Source organism: Amblyomma mixtum, chromosome 3 (assembly GCF_055824585.1).
Source record: "Amblyomma mixtum isolate Tamu chromosome 3, ASM5582458v1, whole genome shotgun sequence".
Lineage (NCBI taxonomy): Eukaryota > Metazoa > Arthropoda > Arachnida > Ixodida > Ixodidae > Amblyomma > Amblyomma mixtum.
The window spans coordinates 48,874,140-48,890,092 of NC_143014.1; the positions used below are offsets into that span (position 1 = coordinate 48,874,140).

The 15,953-nt window shown below is 45.8% G+C and overlaps 1 protein-coding gene and 2 non-coding genes across 3 annotated transcripts in view; 2 read left to right on the plus strand and 1 right to left on the minus strand.

The window, feature by feature from the left end:
- Positions 1 to 15,953, minus strand: part of LOC149350121 (uncharacterized) — a 602,760-nt gene that overhangs the window by 4,272 nt on the left and 582,535 nt on the right. The window lies entirely within an intron of this gene.
- TRNAR-UCG (transfer RNA arginine (anticodon UCG)) lies at positions 6,782 to 6,854 on the plus strand. The gene has a single exon. It is a non-coding gene; the product is annotated as a tRNA-Arg (tRNA).
- TRNAR-UCG (transfer RNA arginine (anticodon UCG)) lies at positions 14,999 to 15,071 on the plus strand. Its single transcript has one exon. It is a non-coding gene; the product is annotated as a tRNA-Arg (tRNA).

Sequence of the window (15,953 nt, forward strand, 5' to 3'; positions counted from 1 at the left end):
CTATTGCACCCCGGTGAAAAGCAGGTCGGCATGAACAGGTCCGATGTCACAAAATACAAACAAAAATTAAGTAAGAAGCAGACGACACAAAGCGGCTGTCGCAAGCGCGCTTTACAAAGGGCGCAGCAGGGCCAGCAACCAACGTCTCCGCTTCGGCGGACGCGGTTACTGCGACGCGCGTCTTTTCAAGGGCGCAGCAGGTCCAGGAACCAGCGTCTCCGCTTCGGCCAACGTTTCTAGATAAAGACAGTTGGAAAACATGCTCCGGGTATGCGGCCCCTTTCTGTCGCCGATTTCATCTCAAAGAGATACGATCGCCATCTTTCGGCTGGTAGGAGTACCGCGTTTGTTCTTCCATGGCCTCCGTGCCTCCGTAACCAGCTCAAGCATCGGTACATTAACACTGCGCTTGATCTCAGAGGCCACGATTTCTCTTCACCGCCGCGGCGCCCATTGGCTCCGCTTGGTCACATTTTGCTGCGCGAATGATTAGTGTTAGCTCGCGCCTCGCATCGTCTGCGCAGGGGGCGGCTGCTTCTAGCCGCGCTCATCTACGAATTGGAAGTCCGCGTGCGCTCTACGTCTGGGGTACGTCAGGGCAGGATGCTCGAGGTTGAGCTTCTGGCTGTAAATATCGGAAAAAAACTGGAAGCCCTTCTTTCCGCGGTTTAGAGAAACATGACGTACCGCTTGCCTCCTCGTAGTTTATGTTGATAATATTATATAAAAACGTTGGGCTGGGAGTAGCAGACTAACACTTCTTCTTGGGCGAGTTGGTGCATACTTGAATTGAAGAAAATAGCGCCAGAGCATGCAGACCACGAAAAGACAAGGACGAGACACAAAGCGCTTTGTGTCTCGTCCTTGTCTTTTCGTGGTCTGCATGCTCTGGCGCTATTTTCTTCAATTCAATTCGAGTAGCAGACGACGCGCTCATCCTAAAGCGACCGCAGCGCCACCGCCTAGACGGTGATCGCGTGGGGCCGCTCTGCTCCCTGGCTCCCGGCGCAGTTTGCCAACTGTCTTCACTAGAAACGTTGGCTTCGGCGGACGCGGTTACTGCGACGCGCGTCCTTTCAAGGGCGTAGCAGGGCCAGCAACCAGCGTCTGCGCTTCGGCGGACGCTGTTACTGCGACGCGCGTCTTTTCTATCTCTGTTGCTGTTACGTTAATATGTAAATAGTTTTATTACCATTGTACCTCATCCCCTGTCCTTTCTACAATCCTCTCACCTCTTTCATTTCTCTCCTACACACTGCCTGCTATCCTTTATTTCTGCTGAACCAGCTGAGGTGCTTTCAGCAGCGATGGCAGATGCCGGAGCTAGCAACAATCTTTTTCCTTTCATTTACCATGTATTGCTTTCAACTCTCTTCTGTCTGCACGTGGCAGCGGTGGTGGCTCAGCTGTATATCGGTGGCCCGAAGAAATAACTGTCCGTCGTGTCATCGTTGCGATACCCGCTATTGCACCCCGGTGCAAAACAGGTCAGCATGAAGAGGCCCGATGTTACAACATACAAACAAAAAATTCAGGCGCCGCTTTGAGGATCTAAAGTGCGCGAGACGAAAGCCTTTCCACGCAACTTTGGCCGCACGGCTGTTGGCACACACGAGGCGGCAGAACCAACGTTATTTTGCGAGGAGGCTATGGGGTGACTTGGTTTGGCTAGCCATGACTAATTGGGTCATGACCCATGCCTTACTAGTCATGATTGGTTACTAACTAGTCATGATTAGTTAATGACTAACTAGCCATGACTAGTTAATTGATGGCTGGTTAATGACTAGCTAGTCATGACTAATTAATTGATGACTAACTAGTCATGACTCGTTAATGATGAACTAGTCATGTCTGGTTAATGACTAGCTAGTCGTGACTAACCAGCAATGACAAACCAGCCATGACTAGTCATGACTAAGCAGTCATTAAGCAATAATAACTTGTCATGTCTGCTTAATGACTGACTACTCATGACTAACCATTCATTGACCAATCATAACTAGTCATGACTACTTAATGACTAATTTATCATGACTGCTTAATGACTAACCAGTCATGACTAATCAGTAATTAGTCATGGTTAGTAATGACTAACCAGTCATGACTAACCATGAGTAGTTAGTGGCTAGCTAGTCATGACTTACTAGTCATGATTGGTTATTGACTTACTAGTCATGATTGATTATTGACTAACTAGTCATGATTAGTTAATGACTAACTAGTCATGATTGGTTAATGACTAACTAGCCATGAATAGTTAATTGATGACTGGTCAATGACTAGCTAGTCATGACTAATTAGTTGATGACTAACTAGTCATGATTGGTTAATGACTAATAGGTCAGGACTATTTAGGTCATGACTAATTAGTTGATGACTAACTAGTCATGATTGGTTAATGACTAACTAGTCATGACTAGTTAATTGATGACTGGTTAATGACTAGCTAGTTTGACTTATTAGTTGATGAATAACTAGTCATGATTGGTTAATGATGAACTAGACATGTCTGGTTAATGACTAGCTAGTCACGACTAACCAATCATGACTAACTACTGATGAGTGATTAATGACTAACGAATGACTAACCAGTCATGACTGGTTAATCATCACTAGTTAGTCATTAAACAATCATGACTAAATAGTCATGAGTTAATGACTGGTTCAAATGCCAAATGAGTAGTTAATGACTTCAAATGCCAAAGGCCCTGGTTCGATGCTCAGCCTCGACACAGCTTTTTAAGTAGTGACGCCGAAACACGGACACATCTGCCGACACGGCTGCAAACGACAGTATGAGGCATTAAAGGCTTTCGCCTTAAAATTAACTGAGAAGCGGACAACACAAAGCGGCTGTCGCGAGTGCACCTTAAAAAGGGCGCAGCAGGGCAGCGAGCCGCACAGAGCGGCGATGAGGGTACGAGGGAGCAAGACTCGATCGCAGCGCCACTAGTTCGCGCGACCGCCACTTGGGACAGCTCTCTGGGCACCGCTGTGAAACTGACTTGGTTCTAGTAACGTTGCACACACACACATACGCCGCCGCGGTGGCTCAGTGGTTATGGTGCTCGGCTGCTGCCCCGAAAGACGCGGGTTCGATACCGGCCGCGGCAGTTGAATTTCTTTGGAGGAGAAAATCTAGATGCCCGTGTGCTGAGCGATATCATTGCACGTTAAAGAACCACAGGTGGTCGAAATTTCCGGAGCCCTTCACTATGTCGTCCCTCATAGCCTGAGTTGCTTAGGGACGGTAAACACACACACACGAGCGCACACACGATCACGCGCACACACACACGCAGGTGGAACCAATGGTTAAAACAACCTGGTTTTGCTGCTGCTGGCCGAGGGACCAGTTGCGATAGCCGCCATAGAAGGAGGAGTCACAGTAGCGACGCGGAGCGTAATATACCCCTGTCAAGCTGGCAAGTTAAGTGCACTTACGGAAAGTGTACTTTGCTGTACGTACACTTTGCCGCATCTAAACGACGCAAGTGGAGTGTCACTCGCGGTAAGTGCGCTCCGCCAGGAGTGCGTTCACGGACCACACTTTGCTGGCCGAGTGCGTAGCCTAGACGCCAGCGGTTCCAATGGTACAAAATTTATAATGCATAAAAAGTACTTACAACTTTATTTTACGTGTTATAAACTGTTTTCAGAAAAAAGTTCGTTGGTTATAGCTGCAACCGAAGCAACAAAACAAGTAAACGTGATCAGATGCAACATCGCTGCCCGCCGCCATCTTGTTTGTTGTCGAAATTCTGGATAGCCTTGGCTGGTCTTGGCTTTTCTGCTATTGAAATTTTTTTTTCATCGTTAAAAACTGTTGAGCCTCGCTTTATTTGCACTATCACGTTAAGCAATCAAATATTATTAGTCCTTTTTCTTTTCCATCGGCCTGTTCAGAAATTCCGCTCATTTTCTGTAGCAATTATTTTTTTACTATGAGTGCACTTTGCTTTCCCGTTTAGCACCGCGTAGCCCAAAGTGTCACTCGGGATGCCAAAGCGCACTCCCCGTAAGTGCACTTAACTTGCCCGCTTGACAGGGGTATAGAGAGAAATAGGTAGAAATTAATTTAATAAAAATAAACACGTCTTTCCATGAGGGCATAAATATTTAGTTTCTATTTTCACTTCAGACGAGCACATTCCAGTGTGCCAGTAAGAGTCAAATCCCCAGCAGCTTGAAAGTGAAGTATTTCCTGATAATATGGGAATATCACCATCAAATACTTCTGAACAGAAGCTTCTGGTCATGAAATAAAAGCTGACAAAGTGAACATTTTGCTTTGTTAGTGTTTCGCAGAAGAGCCACCGTCCTATGCAGCTGCACGGAGCTGTTTTTTAATATCAGTCTAACAATAGGTTTCAACTTCATCTACACGCACTCGGCGAAACCACACTGTATTGAGAAAAATGCCTCTTTTCCCCTCTTTCATTGAGAGCACGGTGTTAAGTGCTATTGTCCCAGCAAAAGTGACAGTCACTGAGACAAACCAGCGCTAAACAGCTCTGCACCCGGGTAGACTATGAGCGCATTTTCGAATCCATGCATACTGCTTCCACCTAAAAACAGCTCCGAATGCGCATCATGCGTTGAATATACTTCAAAAATTTTACAAAAAAAATTATTTTGGCAAAAGAAGCAATATTACGTTTATTTGAAAAATAGCATATTGTTGCCAGACTCTCGTGAAAAACACTGTGGCCAGATTTCGAAAGTAAATTAGTAATTTATTTCAAAACAATATTCTTTAAGAACCAAATATTACTTCACGGCAATAAAAATGATGACTTAAAATTGGCAACGCGTACGTTATAATTTTGAGTTTATGCAATACGCACATTGTGTCTAGATTTTCGAGCTTTAAAAGTGCATAGTGGCCAGACTTCTATGCTAAATGACTTTTTTTTAACACCTTTTAGGAGTCCATTATTACTTAACGTCATTTAAAATGATGACGCAAATTTGGCGACGCGTAGATTATGATTCTATATGTGCGTGTGTGTGTGTGTGTGTGTGTGTGTGTGTGTGTGTGTGTGTGTGTGTGTGTGTGTGTGTGTGTGTGTGTGTGTGTGTGTGTGTGTGTGTGTGTGTGTGTGTGTGTGTGTGTGTGTGTGTGTGTGTGTGTGTGTGTGTGTGTGAGGCACATTGTGTGCAGATTTTCGAAGTTAGAAGAGTGGTAGCCAGAGTTATATGCTGACAACATAGAGTTTCTTACTATTACCTAGAGGGAAAGCTGGCAAGCCGTCTATGGGAGTTTGCATGGAGACCCCACGTGACCACCTCAGCCACCATGGGCGCTCAAAGCATCATGGGGCGGTGAGCTACTTGTTGCGGAACTGTAACTTTTGGCCAAAAAATAATAAAAAAATAAAGCTGTTTGATAGCTACAAACGTCCTAACATTCAATATCTTGTCTAATGATTGCAACAAACGAGCAGAAAAGCATTTAAGTGCAAAGTTAGCCTAAAATAAGACATGACTAGCTTTCCTATTGGCCAAGTGATGAACACTAAAAAAACTAATATTTCGTAATTAACAGGCGCACTTTTAAAAGTAAATATGTTTTCAAAAAAAATGTTGTTGTTTAGATACTTTAAGAGGTTTTTTAATGGCATTTCGGAAGACTAAAACCTTTTATTGGCGTCGTGTGTCGTCGCGTCTTCACTACTATGGCTTTTGCACACTGCGTTCGCGCGAAAGTCGTCTGCGCACACACGAACTACGATTTCGGAATGAAACGCCTTAGTACTGCCACTCTGTGTTCCCGAAAAACTACGACTGTGCCGCAACAAGTAGCTCACCACCCGATGATGCTTTGAGCGTCCATGTTGGCTGAAGTGCAGCGCCGCCAGCTTTCCCTCTAGGTAGTAGTAAGAAACTCTATGGCTGACAAAGAAAAACAACTTTTTCTTTTTTGAAACAAGGTTTGCGGTATAGTATACGACGTGTTTTTATATGTGTGGTAAAAAGTTATGATTTCCTTGAAAGGTTGAATTTGCTTTACAGTCTCCAAAATCGACTGCAGTCGACATCGATGCCTGGGCAGGTAAAGCTTCGAATAAAACTAATGTTAGTATAATGTAAAACCATAGCGATAAAGGAACGTTGCATTATTTCTAAGGTTTGACGTATCTCGGAATATTTCTGTTTGGCACGTAGTGAGGTTTTCCTATTAGCAGAACATTTCTGTTTCATGAGACGGTATTCAAGTAGAACTTTTTGCTCGGATAGATGGTCCATTCTGACGTAAGCTCGGCAGCGCGAATGAAGGTGCCGGAAGGCGTCCCTTCTTCGTTTCTACTTCGAGCTTCTTCATTCGCCCTGCTTTACTTATGCCTTAGAGATTGTGATTGCCATAGAGCGCATGTACAGTCCCGAATTGTCACGAGAAAACTCTAAATGTCACCCATCCGCCGTGATCAATTATGGCACCCTTCACGGTAGGCTGTTTAATCTTGGAGTCGATGCTGTCCGTTTCAAGGGGAATTTTTATGTAGCACGTATTAATTGTGCTCTGTTGTATTTCGTGTCGCTTTGTAGCCCCAGGCTGCAACGTCTTATTAACTGCGTGGTTAAACGTTTCAAAGTTTAAATTTTTACTGAAGGTCAGGAAAAGTTATTCCAGCGTTTATTTCCAACGTTTATAAAACAACAACAAACGAACATATAGAACAACACACTGACAAAAAAAAGGAACGTGGTAGTTAGTCTTTGGTTACACTCTTCCCCTGTATTAATAAATAAAATAGATGAACCCGGAGGTCTCTGTGGGCCTGTGGCGCAACGGATAACGCGTCTGACTTCGGATCAGAAGATTCCAGGTTCGAGTCCTGGCAGGCTCTTTTTTAATTTTTCCCTTCTTGGCCACCATATTGCGAACGGTTTAACATACAAGATATATCGTTCCTGCGACAACCAAAATGTAACCTAGATGGCCAGGAGCGCGAAGTTATTCCGGAACCCTCCACAACGGCACCTCTTTTTTCCCTTACGGCGTGATTGGGGTGTCCAACGAGAAGTGAGACAATTCCTGCGCCATTTCCTTTCCTCAAAAACCAATCTTTCCACTGTGTGCAACGCGACAGCGGCCAACATACCATCTTATTTGTGTGGGCACGTGAACCATCATTGCTGCTTTGGAAGTATTGCTGTCTTAGAGTATTTCTGTCGGACACGAACCCTTGACAGTGAATACCCGGCCTTCCCCGTGGCTATACCATACTGCAGACTCATCCTGGAGAGAGAGAGAGATGACTTTTATTTTTCAGCTCAAGTCCGAGCCTTCCTCATCCTGGAATCCAAGCAGGATTGGGAAAGGAAACACAAACCAAAACAGAAACAAAAGGCAAATAATGAAATTTATGCAGTCACAGTTTTCAAAGAGGCAATAAAATCCGCTGCATCTTTACAGACAACGACACTCTGTGGCGTTCAAAACGCTACGGCTTCCAGTTACTTTTCGGCCGCGCGGTAGCCACTGTTGCATTGCAGGTCACACTGGACGCGACTGTGTTGCGCATCAAAGCGGTACGCGCGAGCAGGCAACGCGTCAGAACACTGAAGAGCATAGAGGTACTTGACATACTTGAGTGACGTACTTGAGTGTAAACATTCACGCTTTTAAACCCAAAAACCTTACTGAGGGGCATGATGTGGGCAGCCTTCGTGGAGAATGCAGCAGCACTGAGAACGCCCGGGGCACCGTCAGAAATCGTCGGCTGAGCGTGCCTCCACACACACACACACACACACACACACACACACGCACACACACACGCGCACGCACACGCACACGCACACACACACACACACACACACAGTTACTAGAACCAGCTCAGTTTCACAGCTCCCCATACCGCCCAGCGGAGGAGAGTGTCCCAAGCGGCGGTCACGAGAACTAACGGCGGTGTAGTCGAGTCTTGCTCCCTGCCGGGCGCGTCGTCTGCTACAGGCAGCGCAGAAGCGAGGAGCGGCCGGCACATATGAGGTTTTGGCGAGCTGCGTTTGCGCTCTACATGGCTGCAGTAAAATAATACTTCAATTGCGGCAGCTTTTCCTTCGAAGCTGCGTATTATCTTGGAGAACACGTTTGTGTGATGCGAAATTAGGCTTTTAATATCGTGAAAAAAGTCCAAAAATGCTGGCAACACGCTCTCCAGCATTGTTTCTTGCTTTGCTTAATGGCTTGTGTTTTCTAGCGCGTACCCCAGTGCATAGTTCCCATAATGTAAAGAGGTCAGACAAAGTTTCAGTGCGTGGGTGCACTCTACTTTAGGAGGGAACGTAGTGAATATTCGAATATCCACTGCGTTGTCGGTAATGCTGCGGACTCCAGACTATCACTTTGTGCAGCGCAGCTGGACATTTCGGAATGCACTTTTGCGATCTCGGAATCTTCTAAGTTACCTCGTGGCACTGCTGTCGCGACACACTGGGCACCGCGACCCATTGGAGGCCTTCTCTTCGGCGTAGTGCATTTTGGCTTTGAAATATGCGCCTGGAATAAAGGAAACAGCTTCGGAAGATAGCCTGGTGCCAGCATCCATTTCCCTGTCTCCAAAAGCACTTCCGTACCTTGCACTACATGGGGATAGTGCTTTAGAAGGTCTTCTTCTTCGAAATGGAGATCACAAACTTTGCATTTCGAGGTCTGTTTGCGATCCTTTCTCTGAAGTGCACGCTCCCATCTTTTAAACTCGATGTGGTCTTTTGGCGGCCCGAAGCAATGACGGTCCGTTGAGTCATCGTTGCGATACCCGCTATTGCACCCCGGTGAAAAGCAGGTCGGCATGAACAGGTCCGATGTCACAAAATACAAACAAAAATTAAGTAAGAAGCAGACGACACAAAGCGGCTGTCGCAAGCGCGCTTTACAAAGGGCGCAGCAGGGCCAGCAACCAACGTCTCCGCTTCGGCGGACGCGGTTACTGCGACGCGCGTCTTTTCAAGGGCGCAGCAGGTCCAGGAACCAGCGTCTCCGCTTCGGCCAACGTTTCTAGATAAAGACAGTTGGAAAACATGCTCCGGGTATGCGGCCCCTTTCTGTCGCCGATTTCATCTCAAAGAGATACGATCGCCATCTTTCGGCTGGTAGGAGTACCGCGTTTGTTCTTCCATGGCCTCCGTGCCTCCGTAACCAGCTCAAGCATCGGTACATTAACACTGCGCTTGATCTCAGAGGCCACGATTTCTCTTCACCGCCGCGGCGCCCATTGGCTCCGCTTGGTCACAGTTTGCTGCGCGAATGATTAGTGTTAGCTCGCGCCTCGCATCGTCTGCGCAGGGGGCGGCTGCTTCTAGCCGCGCTCATCTACGAATTGGGAAGTCCGCGTGCGCTCTACGTCTGGGGTACGTCAGGGCAGGATGCTCGAGGTTGAGCTTCTGGCTGTAAATATCGGAAAAAACTGGAAGCCCTTCTTTCCGCGGTTTAGAGAAACATGACGTACCGCTTGCCTCCTCGTAGTTTATGTTGATAATATTATATAAAAACGTTGGGCTGGGAGTAGCAGACGACGCGCTCATCCTAAAGCGACCGCAGCGCCACCGCCTAGACGGTGATCGCGTGGTGGTGGTGGTGAAAACTTTTAATTACTGAAATAGAGTTTGGGAGCCACAGAGTGGCCCCGCTACATGGTCGGCGTCCCTAGTCCGGGACACCGCATGACAATGCCCCGTCTCTAGCCCGTTTCACCAGAGCCCTTTGGGACTCAAGCGAGGAGCAGTAGAGAAGGGCAGTCTCCCATGCCTCTCTGGAAGGGGTAGGGGAAGGGGGGAGGTGGGGATTTTGAGTACATGCCCACACCATGTGGAAGATATCACAGGTCTCCCCACAGTGTGGGCATCGCCCATCCGTGTTAGGATCGTAATGCTTTAAGATTGCAGGACAGAGTAGAGTACCTGTCTGCAGGCGCCTTAAAGTTCGCTCCTCCGATACGATCCTCCTAGTGATCGCGTGGGGCCGCTCTGCTCCCTGGCTCGCCGGCGCAGTTTGCCAACTGTCTTCACTAGAAACGTTGGCTTCAGCGGACGCGGTTACTGCGACGCGCGTCCTTTCAAGGGCGTAGCAGGGCCAGCAACCAGCGTCTCCGCTTCGGCGGACGCTGTTACTGCGACGCGCGTCTTTTCTATCTCTGTTGCTGTTACGTTAATATGTAAATAGTTTTATTACCATTGTACCTCATCCCTTGTCCTTTCTACAATCCTCTCACCTCTTTCATTTCTCTCCTACACACTGCCTGCTATCCTTTTTTTCTGCTGAACCAGCTGAGGTGCTTTCAGCAGCGATGGCAGATGCCGGAGCTAGCAACAATCTTTTTCCTTTCATTTACCATGTATTGCTTTCAACTCTCTTCTGTCTGCACGTGGCAGCGGTGGTGGCTCAGCTGTATATCGGTGGCCCGAAGAAATGACTGTCCGTCGTGTCATCGTTGCGATACCCGCTATTGCACCCCGGTGCAAAACAGGTCAGCATGAAGAGGCCCGATGTTACAACATACAAACAAAAAATTCAGGCGCCGCTTTGAGGATCTAAAGTGCGCGAGACGAAAGCCTTTCCACGCAACTTTGGCCGCACGGCTGTTGGCACACACGAGGCGGCAGAACCAACGTTATTTTGCGAGGAGGCTATGGGGTGACTTGGTTTGGCTAGCCATGACTAATTGGGTCATGACCCATGCCTTACTAGTCATGATTGGTTACTAACTAGTCATGATTAGTTAATGACTAACTAGCCATGACTAGTTAATTGATGGCTGGTTAATGACTAGCTAGTCATGACTAAATAGTTGATGACTAACTAGTCATGATTCGTTAATGATGAACTAGTCATGTCTGGTCAATGACTAGCTAGTCGTGACTAACCAGCAATGACAAACCAGTCATGACTAGTCATGACTAAGCAGTCATTAAGCAATAATAACTAGTCATGTCTGCTTAATGACTGACTACTCATGACTAACCATTCATTGACCAATCATAACTAGTCATGACTACTTAATGACTAATTTATCATGACTGCTTAATGACTAACCAGTCATGACTAATCAGTAATTAGTCATGGTTAGTAATGACTAACCAGTCATGACTAACCATGAGTGGTTAGTGGCTAGCTAGTCATGACTTACTAGTCATGATGGGTTATTGACTTACTAGTCATGATTGATTATTGACTAACTTGTCATGATTAGTTAATGACTAACTAGTCATGATTGGTTAATGACTAACTAGCCATGATTGGTTAATGACTAACTAGCCATGAATAGTTAATTGATGACTGGTCAATGACTAGCTAGTCATGACTAATTAGTTGATGACTAACTAGTCATGATTGGTTAATGACTAATAGGTCAGGACTATTTAGGTCATGACTAATTAGTTGGTGACTAACTAGTCATGATTGGTTAATGACTAACTAGTCATGACTATTTAATTGATGACTGGTTAATGACTAGCTAGTTTGACTTATTAGTTGATGACTAACTAGTCATCATTGGTTAATGATGAACTAGACATGTCTGGTTAATGACTAGCTAGTCACGACTAACCAATCATGACTAACTACTGATGAGTGATTAATGACTAACGAATGACTAACCAGTCATGACTGGTTAATCATCACTAGTTAGTCATTAAACAATCATGACTAAATAGTCATGAGTTAATGACTGGTTCAAATGTCAAATGAGTAGTTAATGACTTCAAATCCCAAAGGCCCTGGTTCGATGCTCAGCCTCGACACAGCTTTTTAAGTAGTGACGCCGAAACACGGACACATCTGCCGACACGGCTGCAAACGACAGTATGAGGCATTAAAGGCTTTCGCCTTAAAATTAACTGAGAAGCGGACAACACAAAGCGGCTGTCGCGAGTGCACCTTAAAAAGGGCGCAGCAGGGCAGCGAGCCGCACAGAGCGGCGACGAGGGTACGAGGGAGCAAGACTCGATCGCAGCGCCACTAGTTCGCGCGACCGCCACTTGGGACAGCTCTCTGGGCACCGCTGTGAAACTGACTTGGTTCTAGTAACGTTGCACACACACACATACGCCGCCGCGGTGGCTCAGTGGTTATGGTCCTCGGCTGCTGCCCCGAAAGACGCGGGTTCGATCCCGGCCGCGGCAGTTGAATTTCTTTGGAGGAGAAAATCTAGATGCCCGTGCGCTGAGCGATATCATTGCACGTTAAAGAACCACAGGTGGTCGAAATTTCCGGAGCCCTTCACTACGTCGTCCCTCATAGCCTGAGTTGCTTAGGGACGGTAAACACACACACACGAGCGCACACATGATCACGCGCACACACACACACGCAGGTGGAACCAATGGTTAAAACAACCTGGTTTTGCTGCTGCTGGCCGAGGGACCAGTTGCGATAGCCGCCATAGAAGCAGGAGTCACAGTAGCGACGCGGAGCGTAAGTACCCCTGTCAAGCGGGCAAGTTATGTGCACTTACGGAAAGTGTACTTTGCTGTACGTACACTTTGCCGCATCTAAACGACGCAAGTGGAGTGTCACTCGCGGAAAGTGCGCTCCGCCAGGAGTGCGTTCACGGACCGTACTTTGCTGGCCGAGTGCGTAGCCTAGACGCCAGCGGTTCCAATGGTACAAAATTTATAATCCATAAATGTACTTACAACTTTATTTTACGTGTTATAAACTGTTTTCAGAAAAAAGTTCGTTGGTTATAGCTGCAACCGAAGCAACAAAACAAGTAAACGTGATCAGATGCAACATCGCTGCCCGCCGCCATCTTGTTTGTTGTCGAAATTCTGGATAGCCTTGGCTGGTCTTGGCTTTTCTGCTATTTAAATTTTTTTTTCATCGTTAAAAACTGTTGAGCCTCGCTTTATTTGCACTATCACGTTAAGCAATCAAATATTATTAGTCCTTTTTCTTTTCCATCGGCCTGTTCAGAAATTCCGCTCATTTTCTGTAGCAATTATTTTTTTACTATGAGTAGACTTTGCTTTCCCGTTTAGCACCGCGTAGCCCAAAGTGTCACTCGGGATGCCAAAGCGCACTCCCCGTAAGTGCACTTAAGTTGCCCGCTTGACAGGGGTATAGAGAGAAATAGGTAGAAATTAATTTAATAAAAATAAACACGTCTTTCCATGAGGGCATAAAAATTAAGTTTCTATTTTCACTTCAGACGAGCACATTCCAGTGTGCCAGTAAGAGTCAAATCCCCAGCAGCTTGAAAGTGAAGTATTTCCTGGTAATATGGGAATATCACCATCAAATACTTCTGAACACAAGCTTCTGGTCATGAAATAAAAGCTGACAAAGTGAACATTTTGCTTTGTTAGTGTTTCGCAGAAGAGCCACCGTCCTATGCAGCTGCACGGAGCTGTTTTTTAATATCAGTCTAACAATAGGTTTCAACTTCATCTACACGCACTCGGCCAAACCACACTGTATTGAGAAAAATGCCTCTTTTCCCCTCTTTCATTGAGAGCACGGTGTTAAGTGCTATTGTCCCAGCAAAAGTGACAGTCACTGAGACAAACCAGCGCTAAACAGCTCTGCACCCGGGTAGTCTATGAGCGCATTTTCGAATCCATGCATACTGCTTCGAACTAAAAACAGCTCCGAATGCGCATCATGCGTTGAATATAGTTCAAAAATTTTACAAAAAAAATTATTGTGGCAAAAGAAGCAATATTACGTTTATTTGAAAAATAGCATATTGTTGCCAGACTCTCGTGAAAAACACTGTGGCCAGATTTCGAAAGTAAATTAGTAATTTATTTCAAAACAATATTCTTTAAGAACCAAATATTACTTCACGGCAATAAAAATGATGACTTAAAATTGGCAACGCGTACGTTATAATTTTGAGTTTATGCAATACGCACATTGTGTCTAGATTTTCGAGCTTTAAAAGTGCATACTGGCCAGACTTCTATGCTAAATGACTTTTTTTTAACACCTTTTAGGAGTCCATTATTACTTAACGTCATTTAAAATGATGACGCAAATTTGGCGACGCGTAGATTATGATTCTATATGTGTGTGTGTGTGTGTGTGTGTGTGTGAGGCACATTGTGTGCAGATTTTCGAAGTTAGAAGAGTGGTGGCCAGAGTTATATGCTGACAAAGAAAAACACCTTTTTCTTTTTTGAAACAAGGTTTGCGTTATAGTATACGACGTGTTTTTATATGTGTGGTAAAAAGTTATGATTTCCTTGAAAGGTTCAATTTGCTTTAGAGTCTCCAAAATCGACTGCAGTCGACATCGATGGCTGGGCAGGTAAAGCTTCGAATAAAACTAATGTTAGTATAATGTAAAACCATAGCGATAAAGAAACGTTGCATTATTTCTAAGGTTTGACGTATCTCGGAATATTTCTGTTTGGCACGTAGTGAGGTTTTCCTATTAGCAGAACTTTTCTGTTTCATGAGACGGTATTCAAGTAGAACTTTTTGCTCGGATAGATGGTCCATTCTGACGTAAGTTCGGCAGCGCGAATGAAGGTGCCCGAAGGCGTCCCTTCTTCGTTTCTACTTCGGGCTTCTTCATTCGCCCTGCTTTACTTATGCCTTAGAGATTGTGATTGCCATAGAGCGCATGCACAGTCCCGAATTGTCACGAGAAAACTCTAAATGTCACCCATCCGCCGTGATCAATTATGGCACCCTTCACGGTAGGCTGTTTAATCTTGGAATCGATGCTGTCCGTTTCAAGGGGAATTTTTAAGTAGCACGTATTAATTGTGCTCTGTTGTATTTCATGTCGCTTTGTAGCCCCAGGCTGCAACATCTTATTAACTGCGTGGTTAAACGTTTCAAAGTTTAAATGTTTACTGAAGGTCAGGAAAAGTTATTCCAGCGTTTATTTCCAACGTTTATAAAACAACAACAAACGAACATATAGAACAAACGAACATATAGAACAACACACTGACAAAAAAAAGGAACGTGGTAGTTAATCTTTGGTTACACCCTTCCCCTGTATTAATAAATAAAATAGATGAACCCGGAGGTCTCTGTGGGCCTGTGGCGCAACGGATAACGCGTCTGACTTCGGATGAGAAGATTCCAGGTTCGAGTCCTGGCAGGCCCTTTTTCAATTTTTCCCTTCTTGGCCACCATATTGCGAATGGTTTAACATACAAGATATATCGTTCCTGCGACAACCAAACTGTAACCTAGATGGCCAGGTGGTCGAAGTTATTCCGGAACCCTCCACAACGGCACCTCTTTTTTCCCTTACGGCGTGGTTGGGGTGTCCAACGAGAAGTGAGACAAGTCCTGCGCCATTTCCTTTCCTCAAAAACCAATCTTTCCACTGTGTGCAACGCGACAGCGGCCAACATACCATCTTATTTGTGTGGGCACGTGAACCATCATTGCTGCATTGGAAGTATTGCTGTCTTAGAGTATTTCTGTCGGACACGAACCCTTGACAGTGAATACCCGGCCATCGCCGTGGCTATACCATACTGCAGACTCATCCTGGAGAGAGAGGGAGAGATGACTTTTATTTTTCAGCTCAAGTTCGAGCCTTCCTCATCCTGGAATCCAAGCAGGATTGGGAAAGGAAACAAACCAAAACAGAAACAAAAGGCAAATAATGAAATTTATGCAGTCACACTTTTCAAAGAGGCAATAAAATGCGCTGCATCCTTATAGACAACGACACTCTGTGGCGTTCAAAACGCTACGGCTTCCAGTTACTTCTCGGCCACGCGGTAGCCACTGTTGCATTGCAGGTCACACTGGACGCGACTGTGTTGCGCATCAAAGCGGCACGCGCGAGCAGGCAACGCGTCAGAACACTGAAGAGCATAGAGGTACTTGACGTACTTGAGTGACGTACTTCAGTGTAAACATTCACGCTTTTAAACCCAAAAACCCTACTGAGGGGCATGATGTGGGCAGCCTTCGTGGAGAATGCAGCAGCACTGAGAACGCCCGGGGCACCGTCAGAAATCGTCGGCTGAGC